The sequence below is a fragment of the Vicugna pacos genome, chromosome 19 (assembly GCF_048564905.1).
Source record: "Vicugna pacos chromosome 19, VicPac4, whole genome shotgun sequence".
In the NCBI taxonomy this organism is placed as follows: domain Eukaryota; kingdom Metazoa; phylum Chordata; class Mammalia; order Artiodactyla; family Camelidae; genus Vicugna; species Vicugna pacos.
Genome location: NC_133005.1, coordinates 737,494 through 750,449, shown reverse-complemented (window position 1 = coordinate 750,449; position 12,956 = coordinate 737,494). Strand labels below are relative to the sequence as shown.

General features: G+C 59.2%; 1 long non-coding RNA gene across 1 annotated transcript; it reads left to right on the top strand.

Moving 5' to 3' along the window:
• The first annotated feature begins 6,723 nt into the window (after positions 1 to 6,723).
• Positions 6,724 to 11,017, top strand: LOC140687342 (uncharacterized). The gene is made up of 2 exons (XR_012061568.1): positions 6,724 to 7,274; positions 7,412 to 11,017. It is a non-coding gene; the product is annotated as an uncharacterized lncRNA (long non-coding RNA).
• The last annotated feature ends 1,939 nt before the right edge of the window (positions 11,018 to 12,956 follow it).

Sequence of the window (12,956 nt, the reverse complement as noted above, 5' to 3'; positions counted from 1 at the left end):
TCCCTGCATCACTGAGGGCCCCCCACTGTCCCTCCATCACTGAGGCCCCCCCACTGTCCCTCCATCAGAGGGTCCCCGTAAACGCAGCACCGTCTGTGCAGGTGCGTCTGGGTTGTTCGCAGTTTGACGATGGCAAACGAAGCTGCTGCTGCGTGTGTCCAGGCCTCCGTGGGACCACAAGCTTCCACTTCATTCAGGAAAATACCCAGGAGAGCAGTTATTCACCCCTTTCTAACTGGCCTCCCTGCTGTCCCAGCCTCGCGTGCCCACTTCCTCACTGTGCTTCCTGGGACCCCCAAGTCCCTTTGAGGACAGTGACAGAGGTTTAGGCGGGATCAGGGGAGGGGGGGCGCCTGCAGGAGGCCGGGCTCGTCTGGGGCAGGAGGGACAGGCCGCCAGCGTCTGGTCCGGGGCCTGGGACCTGGCTGTTCTTCTCACCTCCTCCCCCGTCTGCAGCTGGACCCGGTAAGTACATGGATGGACCCCGAACCCCCGGAGTGGAGGACACCGAGGACAAGGCCTGGGAGGAGCCTCAGCTGGAGGGGCCACCCGCCAACCTGGAAGCCCTCTGGACGCTCAGTGAATGAGCACCAACCCTGTGCCTGAGCCCCGGGGCACGGGGTCCTCCTGGCTGAGTCTGACCTGGGCTACCTGCCGGGCTGCTCGCAGGCAGAGGGACACCGGGAGCGGGTCCGTGGGACCAAGCCCCAGCGTCCAGGAGAGGAGAGAGGGCTGCGTTCCCCTGACCCCATCAAGCCCAGGACGAGCCCAGCGCAGAAGCAGCCAGCCTTCACCCCAGGCCCCGCCCCCTTCAGCCCCGCAGGCTCCGCCCAGAACACGGAGGAGGGGTCGACATCCCAGCTGGAAGCCCAGCCTCTGGGAACAAAGGTCTGACCATGCGCGGCCCGCAGCGTCTAACACGAGCTGCAGGGACACAGAGGTCAGCGTCGCCCTGATTAGGAGGCCGGAACAGCGGGCACAGCAGCTGGACTGCGTCAGGTGCGCCCCCCGCCCCCAGGCCTGCCCGGGCCTCGTCCGCAGCTGCTGTCACATCCCGCCTGGCTCCCGGATGGGCCTGTGCGCTGGTGAGGCAGGAAGACTCGGCTCCTTTGGAAGGAGACACTGCAGGGGCCGCTCTGCTGGGGCTTCCGGGGAGATCCGCCACCGTGTCTAACTGTGAAACGCGCTCCAGCTTGTGGGCAAAGCCGGGCTGCTGCCGTGAGTGGACACAGTGTAATCCCCGCCTTCCCGGCCTCCCCGCTGCCGGGCCGGTGCGGGGACGGGGGGCAGCACCCTGCTACGGCCACTTCCCAACACAGCACGAGACAGGAGCCACAGCAACCCCAGCAGCCCGGGAGCCCAGCTCAGCCTCTCACTTGCTCTGTGACCTGAGGCAAGTAACTCACCCTCTCTGAGCCTCTCCCCTCACCTGAAAAGCGGGGATGGCTGCCTACACTCATTTCACACGCTGCTGGGATGCTGGGTGGGGTGGGGGGGCCCACCCAAGCCCAGTGCTGGATGCTGCAGACCTGCCCAGTATCATCAGCATCCTCACCAGACACAAGGCCTGGATGGTCCTAACTAGGCTTGGGTGAGTCACTGGTCCTCTATGAACCTCTGTCTCCTTTTCTGCTCGGTGGTGGAAGAGCCTCTGCCCTGCTGACCCTGGTGGTGCTGCTGGGAGGGCACAGAGAAAACACTGCATGACAGCCTGCCGTCACGGGCTCCTACCAGGAGCACCGCGGGTCCTCAGATGCAGCAGAAGGAAAAGGTGCTAGGCCTGGCGCTCAGCTCAGAGCCGCCTGAGCGTCTTGTGTGCACCAGAGCCCCATGGCCACGGCAACCCTTACCGGGAGCTGCATTTGAGGATGACTACGGAGCACCAATACTAATTAATCAGAGCCCAGACACCTGGGTCCGGGCAGGGGCGTGGCTCACACGTGCCCCTTTCCAGCCACGTGGGCTCCGCGCGGGGCCAGGCTGCTGGGCTGGAGGCTGGCCCTGCCGGCTGAGTCCTGGCTCTGCTGCCTGGCCTCCCGAGCACTGGGATTAACACACGCCCCCAGCTCCCTCCCTCCTTCCCACCAGCACCCGTCCACCCACCTCAGCCCCTGCCCAACTCTCTAAACTGTCATGGTGAGGTCACGCTGGTGTCACCCCCCTCTTCTCCATCATGAACAAGACTCACATTCTGTTTGCACCAAAATTGTGCATCCCTCCCCCAAAGCATCCCACAGACTGCAGTGAGCTCGGGTGAGTGGGGCCTGGGGGGAGCTCAGGGGCTCTGGGGGAACTTGGAGGAGGTGGGCGGGGGCCCCACGGGCCTGAGTGTCTGCAGTGGGGTCACCTGGACCCCAGTCTCCTCCAGGCAAGTGGTGCCACGGCTCCAGCAGGGTCTGGAGATGGTGGGGGGAGGCCAGGAACGGGGCAGGTGGGTGCCCCCACACGAGTAGCAGTGCCCAGGTGATGGGCCCCCACCCCCGGGAAGGGCACAGCCCAGCCCTCCTCCGTGCCGCGGCTACAGCTTCCCCTCACAACGGTCCATCGTTCTTGGGGTCCAAGCCTCATGAGCCTCCTTCCTGCATGCTGGGGTAACAAACCTGCAGCCCCACGGAGAACACGGGCGAGCGCACCCTTGCAGACCTGACCAGAGCCAGCGGCCGGGAGCTCAGACCGCTTCCCGTCTGTCACCCACACTCCTGATCCCACTTTCCTTTCCCTGGGGGCGAGCCGGGGACGAGCCCATCACGTCCAACCCCCGTCAGAACTGTGGTCCTGTGCCCTCTGCCCAGCAAGGCCTGCGAGGGAGTCTGGCCTCTGCTGTGGACCAGACGGCGCTTCATGCCTGGAGGACTCAGCCAAGGCAGGTCCTGGGCCAGCCAACCTCACATTCGCCTTGGAGCACTGGGTGCTCGGGGCAGATGCTGGAACCCTGCTTGCAGGAAGTCATGGAGGGCTTCCTGAAGGAAGGGGAAATGGAGGAGAGGAATCCTGGGGTGTTAGTCTGAGCAGCAACAGCCTGCCCCTGTTTTGCAGCCTGGCTCAGGGCACGCCACTGAACCCCAGCTCAGGGAGCTGCATCTGAGGCGGGACAGGGGTTTGCAGTCACAGGAGGCCAGCCACCCCCGAGTTTTGTCTGAGAAATGACTGGCTTCTTGGACGCAGGGAGACCAGGTGGCCTCAGCCTTTGCCACGTAGCAGGGCTGCTGGAGGCCCCGGCCTGTCCTCCCTGGCAGAAAGGCCTCAGACTTGGTGTTGGGAGGAGGCCCTTTGGCTACGGGACAGGGTGGAAGAAATCCCTGCCCCTTGCCTGGGTCCAGCTGCACAATGGAGGCTGCACTGTCCCACCTTCTTCATCTTCTGCCACTGGTGGGGCTCTGGGTCAGAAGGACCTAATGGCCCACCAGCAACACAGTGCCTTCCATCATCAAATCCACTTCCTCCCCTGCCTGGAGCCTGCAGCCGTCCCCTCCACCTGGGGTATCGTCAGGCCGGAGAGGGCCAAGGACCCTCGAGGACCCCCTGCATCCTCCCTGGGACCGTCTCTACAGCCCCAGACTGCTCAATCCCAGCCCGCTCTCCAGTCCACCGACACTGTCCCTGAGCGTCCAGCCTGCATGACCGCTGAGGTCACCTGGACAGAAGCCTGGATGATGAACTGGTGACACTGAGCCGCGTCCGTCCCCCATGCCCTTCACACGGTGCTGTGCTGACGTCCGAGGCTAAGCCGCCTCTCTCTCCTGGGGCTTGGCCTCCACGTGGGGGAGACCACGTGGAGAGGGCACTGGGCCCGGCTGGCCAGGCTTGTCCGGCAGAGCCCCGCACGTCCTGTGCTCATCCAGATCCCTGACCCACACGCGAGGTCAATAAACAACGCTGTTTAAAGCTGCCGAGGCTTCGGCTGGTCTGTTGTGAAGCCATAGCAACCGAAACAATGTGTGTGTCTCCAAGGACGTCTTTCCTGGGGCTCAAGGCCTGCGGGGGCGCACTGCGTGAGGATGCGGGGCCGGGACATGGCGCTCATCCTCCAGGCTCTGCTGGTCCCCCTTGTGTCACATCTCTTGGCCCAAATGTAACTGGAGCTGTACTCAGGTGGCTTCAGAGTCCCCAGCGTCAACAGCAGCAAATGTGCAAAACTGAACGAGAGGCAGGACAGAACGTTCCCATCGCTGCAGGTGACAGGGCACAGACGCACTGTCCCCTGATCTCTGCCAGGTGGGTGTGACTCCTAGGGGGACACAGATGCCAGCCTGGGACCCAGCACCTCCCACTGGCCCCCCACAAGACCCTCTGGGTTTGGGGGGTGAGGTCACCAAGCAGCAGGTGCGACTGAGAAATTAGATGCAGGTCTCCCCTCAGGGATCGATCAGACAACCGCAGACACACCACGGAGCATTCGTCCTGGAGGTGTCCGAGCCCAGACACCTCTGGGAAGCAGACTGAGACTCGCAGCTAAGGAAACCCAGAGCTGCAAAAGTCCTGCCACTTTAGAGGACATGTGCACACATAAGCCGCTGAGGCGAGAGCAGCTGCAGAGAAGCAGGTACCAAACCGCTAATGTGATCCTCTCTGGGCAAAGTTACAGAGACGTTCTTCTCATAATTTAGGAACTTTCTTCCTAAGCGGGGAAGTCTTTCTTTCTAAAAGCCTTTAAAATCTTCTCAAAATCCCAGCTTCCCACATACATATAAAGAATAATACATGTAATATATTGACATGTATTGTAACATATTATGTATTGTTTATATATATGGGAAGCTGGGACTATATACTACTTTATATGTGAATATACACTGTATGTTAATGTTACACTATTATACATTATATATATTTGGGAAGCTGAGATTTTGAAAAAATATTAAAAGGCTTTTAGAAAGAAATACTTCCTTGTTTCAGTCACTTTTCCAAACCAGAGTTTTGGGAGGAGCAGAATGTGTATGGTCCGGCTCCTGGAGTTTGTCCTGCCGGAGACGGGTCAGGCTGGACAGGGCGCTCAGGAGCCTGGACTCCCGGCCAGATCAGGGACATGACCCTGTGGCACCTACATCGGCACCAGGGGAAGGGAGGGGAGGGGAGGGCAGCGCTGCGGCACAGGAGCGAACTGGGGTTGGTCCCCACTTCGGTCCCTGTAGAGCAGAGCCTGAGGCCACAGCGCAAAACACACCTGCAGGGAGCAGCAGGGAGGCAGGAAGCTGGGCACCTGACCAGGGGCTGGGGGCTCAGGTCCTCGGGGCTTCGTCTGGCCACGTGGCTTTCCGCCCCAGACGGAGCAACCCTCACGTGCCTGGGTCACACCATCTGGGTCCCGGGAAGTACCTGCACCCCCGCCGGGCACCCAGACGCGGGGACCCCGCCGCCAGATGGCGACGGAGCTCCAGGGAGAGATGCCGGCCGCGATCCTCCCGGGCCAGCGGTCCACAGAGCGCAGGGCCCGCGCCCTGGGCTCCGCGCGCACCGGACCGGCCTGGGCCTGGGCGTGATTCAGCCTCCGCCTCCTCCCGCCCACCTGCCCGCGGCCGATGTCAGCGGGGAGGCGAGGGGGGCGCCCCGGGCGCGGGCACCCGCGGGAGGCGCGCAGGTCAGGGGAGCCCTGCTCTCGTGCTGGCTGAGGCGCTCCCTGCTGCGTCGTCAGCAGTTCGGGGAGCGGGCTGTTGGACTGGCTAGGAGTCTGCGGCAGTCAGGGTCTACACCACAGAAATCAGGAGACACTGCAAAACGGGGGGGGGGGTTGTGGGTCCCCTCCGCTCCTCGCGGCTGGTTTACAGCACACCGCTGCTTGGACCCGTCAAAGGTCTGCACTCCTCAAACGAAATTAGGAGGGCTGTCCTGGCATCACCGCAAGACGCTGTGCTGTCCTGCGGCTGCAGTCTCAGGTCCACTCGACCCCGCGCGTAGGGTCCGCGGGGCAAGGCCTGGCCTCTCGGTTCTGACCGGCGATGCGGGTCAGTTCCGTGCACGGACTTTAAGGAGCCGCTGGGCCAGGTTTTCGGGTGCTTGGAGTCCAGCGGCCCGGAGGCCATGGAACCCTCACGAGGGCGCCCTCCTGCAGGCCCCTCCCCCCCCAAGGCCCAGCCCCAGCCCCACCCCCTCCATCCCGCCTCCGGAAAGTCCCCCTCCCCAGGCCCCGCCTCCCCCCTCAAGGGCCGTCAGGTGTCACTTCCCGTCAACACGGCATCTCTGCTCTGCATCAACAGTGAACAAAGACCCCTTGTCTGACGTTTTTCTGAGGACGGCCACTCGGCCTGGAAGCCCGCGCCCGCACCGGGGACTGAAGGCTGGCTGCTGCGCGTGCGGCGCGGGAGCGGGTGAATCTCTGCCCTCAAAGGTCTTCGGGCGCCGGAACCTCAAAACAGCTCCGCGCGGGCAGGTGGCCCCGCCTCCACCTGGCCCGGTGCTCGCGCGCTCGGCCGCGCGGCGCGGCCGGAAGCCCGGGGGGCGGGGCGGGGCGGGGCGGGGCCTGAGGTCGGGGGCTTCTGAGAAAGGAGTCGCCCCGGCCCGCCGCTGCTGCCGGCGTGCGGCCGCTGCGCGTCCGGAGGCCCTTCGCCCGCTGTGCCCCCGGAGCCCCGGCAGCGGTCGGAGCTCTGGCCGCATGGCCGCCGGCGGGATGCTCTCTAGCATTTCCTGCTCGGGCGCCCCTCCCCCGGCGCGGCCCCGCTTGGCCCCCCCTTCACCGTCACCCCGCCTTAGCTATCGCCGCGCGAGACCCTTCAAAACTTGGGGGCTGAAGCCACAATGACGGACTTGAGCCGGGGCTCGGCCGGGCAGGGCGCCCCCCAGGCCGCTCCCCGGGGCGGGGGCCTCCGCCCCAGGAGGGAGGACCCGGCTGGGAGCGGCGGGCGCCAGGCTCTCCCCGCGTGACCGCCCCTTGGCCAGCTCCAGCTTCCTGGGCAGCGTGGTGGCCTCAGGCCGCCGGGGCCGCACGTGGCAGCTGGCTTCCCCGAGGCGGCGTTCCAGGAAGACGGACCCCAGTGTGCAGGCCCTGCGCTCACACTTGCTGATACCCCTCCCTGAACAGTCGCATGGCCAAGCCCGGGTCAGCGGGGAGTGGCGACACCAGGCAGGGTGGGCACGGGCGGGGGCCGGCCTCGGACCCTGGCGCCCTCACTCCCCGGTCTCAAGACCAGCTCCCCTGGGAAGCAGCTCACCCGGGAGCTCACCTAGGGAGGCTTGGATCTTGGCAGTTACCGCCCAGAACTGCGTGCGGCTTCACGCGAACGTTTTAAACAGTTCGTTAGAAGTTCAGGAGCTTTCACTGTCTTGCAAGATTTGCTTGCGTAAGTCATTATCCTGAAAATTAATTAATTCTTTCAGTCAGATTTTTAATGGAGGACGCATTTAATTCTTTGTATAGTATGACAAATTTCTGCTAAAGACTGACAGCTGTGGGCATTAACCACCGTTCTCATTTCAGAAACCACCCTGCCAACCCAGTTTTACTATTTTGTGGTAAAGGGATGGGTTAGAATCACCACTGGAAAAAAGAGAACTTTGGGCCACAAGCCCGGAGTGTCGCTGCCAACAGCATCTGACCAGCAGGACGCACAGGTCATCGCAGCAGTCAGGACACGCGCCTTGAGTGACATCTCAAGCTCTCCCTGTGTCCAGGGCTGTTGATAAGCACGGGAAGTCTCTTTGGCATTTTCCATGAAACTCTTTTTTTCCCCTTTTTTTTTCATTAGAAAATGACAAAAGCATGGTAAAAAAAAAAAAAAATCAGCCAGACGGTTGTGTGGTGAAAAATTAGCCTCTTTCCTCCTGCTGCATGGCCCCCGCGCCAACGCTCGGTTCTCCAGAGTCGGGCCCCGGGGGCCAGGGAAACAACGGCGCATCGTGTTCACACGTACGCAGTTCACGGCCGCGGCAGCACCCGGTAGACCTGCCCCTGCCCCTGCCCTGTTCCCTCAGCCTCCAGGGCACCCTGGACACTGCTCCCGCCCGGGTCAGCTCTCACCCAGGGGGAGCTTCTTGGAGTAATCCAACAGCGTCTCAGCTGGGATCTGGCTGGTAACTGGGTCTTCCGCAATTAGTCGCCTGGTCCACATGAGTTTTCAGATTTATTTACATAGAGTTAAGCAAGGTATTCCTTCTGAATGTGAACTTTTTTCTGTATCTGGGGTTTCTCCCGCTTTCTCATTTGAACTGTCTTCTGAGGCTGAGTTTCTGGTGTGCCCGTGTGTGAGCCTACGTGTCCGCGTAGTGCAGACGTGCACTCGGAGCTTCTGAGTACACACCCGCGTGTGTGTCTCAAGTCGGCCGAAGATTACTTTTTCCTCCTCATTTTCTGTTTTCAAATTCATCAGTTCCTGCCTTTATGGAACTTAATTTCCTCTCTCGCCTCTTCTAAGGCTAATTTTGTTGGGGTTTTTTTCTCTTTGCCCAAACTGAACGCTCACTTATTTTTCTTCGCACTTGTCAACAGTTCACCAGGGAAGCACCTGGTTCTGGGTTTTCTTGGTGGGACGCTTTTTTATGACCAGCTCAACATCTCGTCATAAATGTATTCAGACCTTCTGTTCCCTGCGGAGTCGGTCTAGGCATCTGCACCCACTGCACGAGGGCCGCCTGCCGTGCTGCCCCGCAGCTCCCCACGGCCGCCCACGGCCCTTCTCACTCTGCGTGGCCCCTGATGTTGTCCCCTATTCAGGCCTGATTTCGTCATTTGAGTCTCTCCTCCCTTTGGGATCAGCCTGCCTAAGGTGTGTCAGTTTTGTCCATCTTTTCAAAGAACACTCTCTGGTTTCTCTGTCCTCTGCCTCGCGCATTTCCACTGTCTTTGTGGCTTGCTTCCTGCCGCTGCTGCGAGGCCAGGGCTCGGCTCGGCCTGGTCATTAACGTGGGTGATGAAGGTGCTGACTTCAGCCACTTCCTCCCAGGGTTTGGAATTGCTTCGTTCCCGTGACCAGAGGTCTCGGTCTTGAAACGCTCTTCCTGACTGCGTTTTCATCTTGATGACTGTTGACAGTCTTCAGCAATTCAAGCTAATGGAGCAGAAACTTTGATGCTGTGTTAGACATAAACAGTGAGCTTGTGCTGGGAGGGCCTCTGTGAGGGGACCAGCTCCGTGGCTGTTTCTCTGCTTCCGGGGGAGCTGCCCCATCTGCCCCAATCCAGGGGGCGGGGGGGGGGGCAGCAGGCAGGCTCCCCTGTCGCGTTTCACGTCCGTGCGAATCCTCTGTGCTGGGGGCCTGCGACTGTCTGTTCAGCTGGGGCCTCGCTGTGGGCGGGTGGAGCTCATCGCTGGCTTTAGGGCAGATCCGGCACCCCTTTGGTTCTCGGTGTTCTGTGTTGCACCTGTAAGCACCAGGGAGCTGTGCCCATGTCTGAGAGAGACCGAGGCCTTCCCACACCAGCGTCACCAGGTCTGGGCCACCTCTGAGTGACCACAGTTACACCTCCCTTTGACTTTGCTGAAAGCCGAAACCAGGAAACTCCTGCCTTCGGGAGGAATTTGTCACCCAGACATTAAAATCATCCTTATGCCGTCTCCGGAAAGCCCGCCCAGAGGCCCCATGACAAGTTTCCTGGGGACCATCGGACCTGCCCTGCTTGATTCAACGCCCTCAGAGAGAGAGTTAGACTATTTTATCATAGGTTTAAATCCATCTTTGTTACGACCTTGAGACTGAGGCTTAGCCAACCCAAGTGATGCGGCCGCCACCCACACGTGCTTAGAAAGCCAGGCATTGCGGCCTCAATGAGCTCAAGGAACTGCCGGACAGGACGTCCTCCAGGGTGACATCCTAGGACGCTTCTCAACTCAGGCTAACGTGTGAATGTGTGTTTCAGGAAACACTATGGAAACCACTGAGAAATAAATTGTGAACAGTATCAGAAAGACTGCCAAAAGCAATCAAAATCAAAATGATAATATCTAACAAAGAATTGGTATCCAAACTATAGCGAGAACCAAAACTCAACAAAGACAGCCTGATTCAGAAATGGCCATGTCTCCAAAGATACACCAATGGCCCATAAGCACACGAAACGACGCCCAACGCCGCCGGCCACGAGGTGTCAACTCACATCCTGAGAATGGCTAGGACCAGAGAAACAGAGCCAGCGCTGCGGGCACGCGAGGAACTGCAACCCGTGTGCTGGCTGGGATGTGGAACCTACAGCTGCAGGGAAGCAGGAGCGGGTTTCCTCAGAAAATTGAAACCAGAAGTGCCCCACGATCCAGCAGTCCTGCCCCGAAGCCCTGAAGTCTCCCAGCGTCCCTGCAGATACGCCGTGTCCCCGAGCGCGTCCCTCACACGAGCTGGAGCGTGGAGGCAGCCCACATGTCCACGGACGGGCAAGCGGACACGCAACACGTGGTCTGTACCGACGGCGACTATTACTCAGCCTCGAAAAGAGGGAAAGTCTGCAGCACACTTCCAGGCCTGTGACTTGTGGGGACGTCCTGCCGAGTGAAATCAGTCACAGAAGGACCTTCACCCCAGTGAGGTGCCCAGAGTCGCCAGAACCCCAGCCACGGAAGGTCAGGTGGCAGTGGCCAGGGGCAGGGAGGGGGCTGGGGGCCCCTGTGCAGTGGGTGCCGAGCTCAGCTTTGCAAGATGAGAAGAGCTCCGGGGGCAGGCGGGGGTGACGGCTGTACGACAGGGACGTGCTGGGCGCCACTGCACTTAAAAGGGTGAAGACGGTAAATTCTACCTTGTGCACATTTTACCACAATAAGAACATGCATATTTTAGGGATAATTTATAATATGTTGAAAGCATATTTTAAACCAATGTAAAAACTAATACAACTAATTCATGTTTATTTTATAGCAGGTCGTGAAGACAAGACAAATCTAAAGGCTGTTTCTCCTACTGAATCTGTCATGTGCAATGTCATAATGTCACATGTAGGAAGAATCATTATTTATGAAATAAAACGAGTGATAAAAGCCTTCAGAATAATTCAGAAGCTTCTGCCAAAATCATAAATAGCCTTACCCACTTTATGAGACATAATGACCCAAGTTTTATTTTATATTTAATAAAAACAGAAGCTGAAAGTGTTAGAACTCTAAGGGGCTGGTGGTTGCTTAAAACTGTATTTTTTGTTAGAATAAGAAGTAGTAAATTGAGTAAATATTGTTTTGATAAAGATGAGGATTGACTATAATTTGAATAAATATTTCACTCCGGGGCTTCCCAGCAAAGGGGAGATGAGGGTCAGTGGGCGCTGGTGGGAGTGGGGCAGGGGCCGGGCGTGTGTCCGGATGGAACACGAGTGTGAGGACACTGAGGGTGGGGAAGTCTCTCCCTGTGCCTGTGTGGCCCCGGCTGAGATCCCACCTGCTGCTTATCCCCAGACCAGCGCTGCGTCCAGCTCCCTCTGGCCCACCACACTCCCCAACTCTCAGCCAAGGCCAGCCAGCATCCCAAGTCATCACTGTGCGTCAGCAAGTCCCCACGTGCTGAGCGGCCAAGGCCACCCCCCACCCCGCCGTGGGCTGGTCTGAGCTTGGGACCGGGCCACCTCAGCTCTGGGGAAGAGAGGCGGGCAACCCCGCCTGGCAGGATAAGCTCCAGCCCACAGACAGGCCTCGAGTCCCTGGGGAGGCTAGGCAAACACCCCCGCCTCCCGAAAGCCGCTCAGCGCCCAGGACGCCTCCATCTTGCCACCACGCAGCCCCACGCTCGTCAAACTGCCGTCTTCTGGTTAATCACTCACAAACTTTAATATCCACTGGTATTTGCTATCTGTTAATTGAATAATTAGGTATAATTAGTAACTCATGCATTCGCATCATTGTGACATTATAGGCGTCAGGAGGATGTAAGTTAATTAGAGGTTAATGTTTTTGGCTCCAAATCAGATGCTTAAGTTGTGTGTTGGGCTCTTGCCAGCTGGGGAAGCATGAACTGTGCCCCTTTGATTAATTGTGCAGTGTTTCTGGGGTCTGGGAAAGCAGACTCAAAATCGACTGATGTCTAGGGATTTGGTGGTTTAAGAGAAGTTCCCAGAAAACCACAGTGATGTTGTGTATCAGCATTTACTGAAATCCTCCCTCATGTGGGACATGAGCAGCCACCACGGGGACACAAAAACGAGTCGGGTGCAGACCCCGGCCCCTGCCTGCAGCCAGGGAGGTAAAATCAGCCTGCACTCAGGTCCCCGCAGGAGGAAGAAAAGAGAGACCGTGGCCACGGCCAGGAGGCTGAGCTGCCCCAGAGTCCCGGCACCTGCCCTCAGGGGATGGCGGCTCTTTCATAAAGGTGACCCGTTAATAAACCACTGATTTCCTGAATGAAACTTCAGGTCAGGAAAAGAAACTCTTTGTCAAGGCATCAGGCATGATTTCAGACTTAGAAAACACGGGCTGTGGGAACTGGAAGAAGGGTGAGGTCGCTCAGCCTGAGCAGGTTAGAACCCATTCAACTGCAAACGAGGGAGCCCCAGTCTGGGCTTAAACAGAAAGGAAAAAAGGTGCTACTGATGCAGCTCTGAAAACCCCAGGGGTGGACATCAGGCATGGCTGCCTCCAGGAACTCAGTGTCCCCAGGAAGCTCTTTCTGTCTTTTCCATTTCTGGATGGGAAGGGTTACTACAGTTCCGTCCGTGTTGGCGCTTTCTCAGCCAGGCTCGCCCCACGTACGGCAGACTGACCGGCTTTAACTTGCTGCCCCTTTGTCTGCTCCAGGCACAGCAGTCACAGGGATGCAGGAACAGCCGACATGTTCTCAGAGTTCACTGTGTGCCAGGCAGCAACCTAGATGCTCCGTGGGGACTGACTCCCTTGATCGTCTACAGCCCCTAGTGGGAGATTAGTAATCACCACCCCATTAACAGGGGGAAACTGACCGCCGAGATAATTCAGCCGCGGAGAGAGACGCGGCCAAAGAGAAGGCCTCCTTCGGGGCAGATCCAGCCGAAGTCCCAGGACTCGTCGTTGGCCGAGGCTGAGAGCCAGGGAGGGGACGATCCTAAAGGAAACGTCCAGGCACCGACACCAGACAGGACAG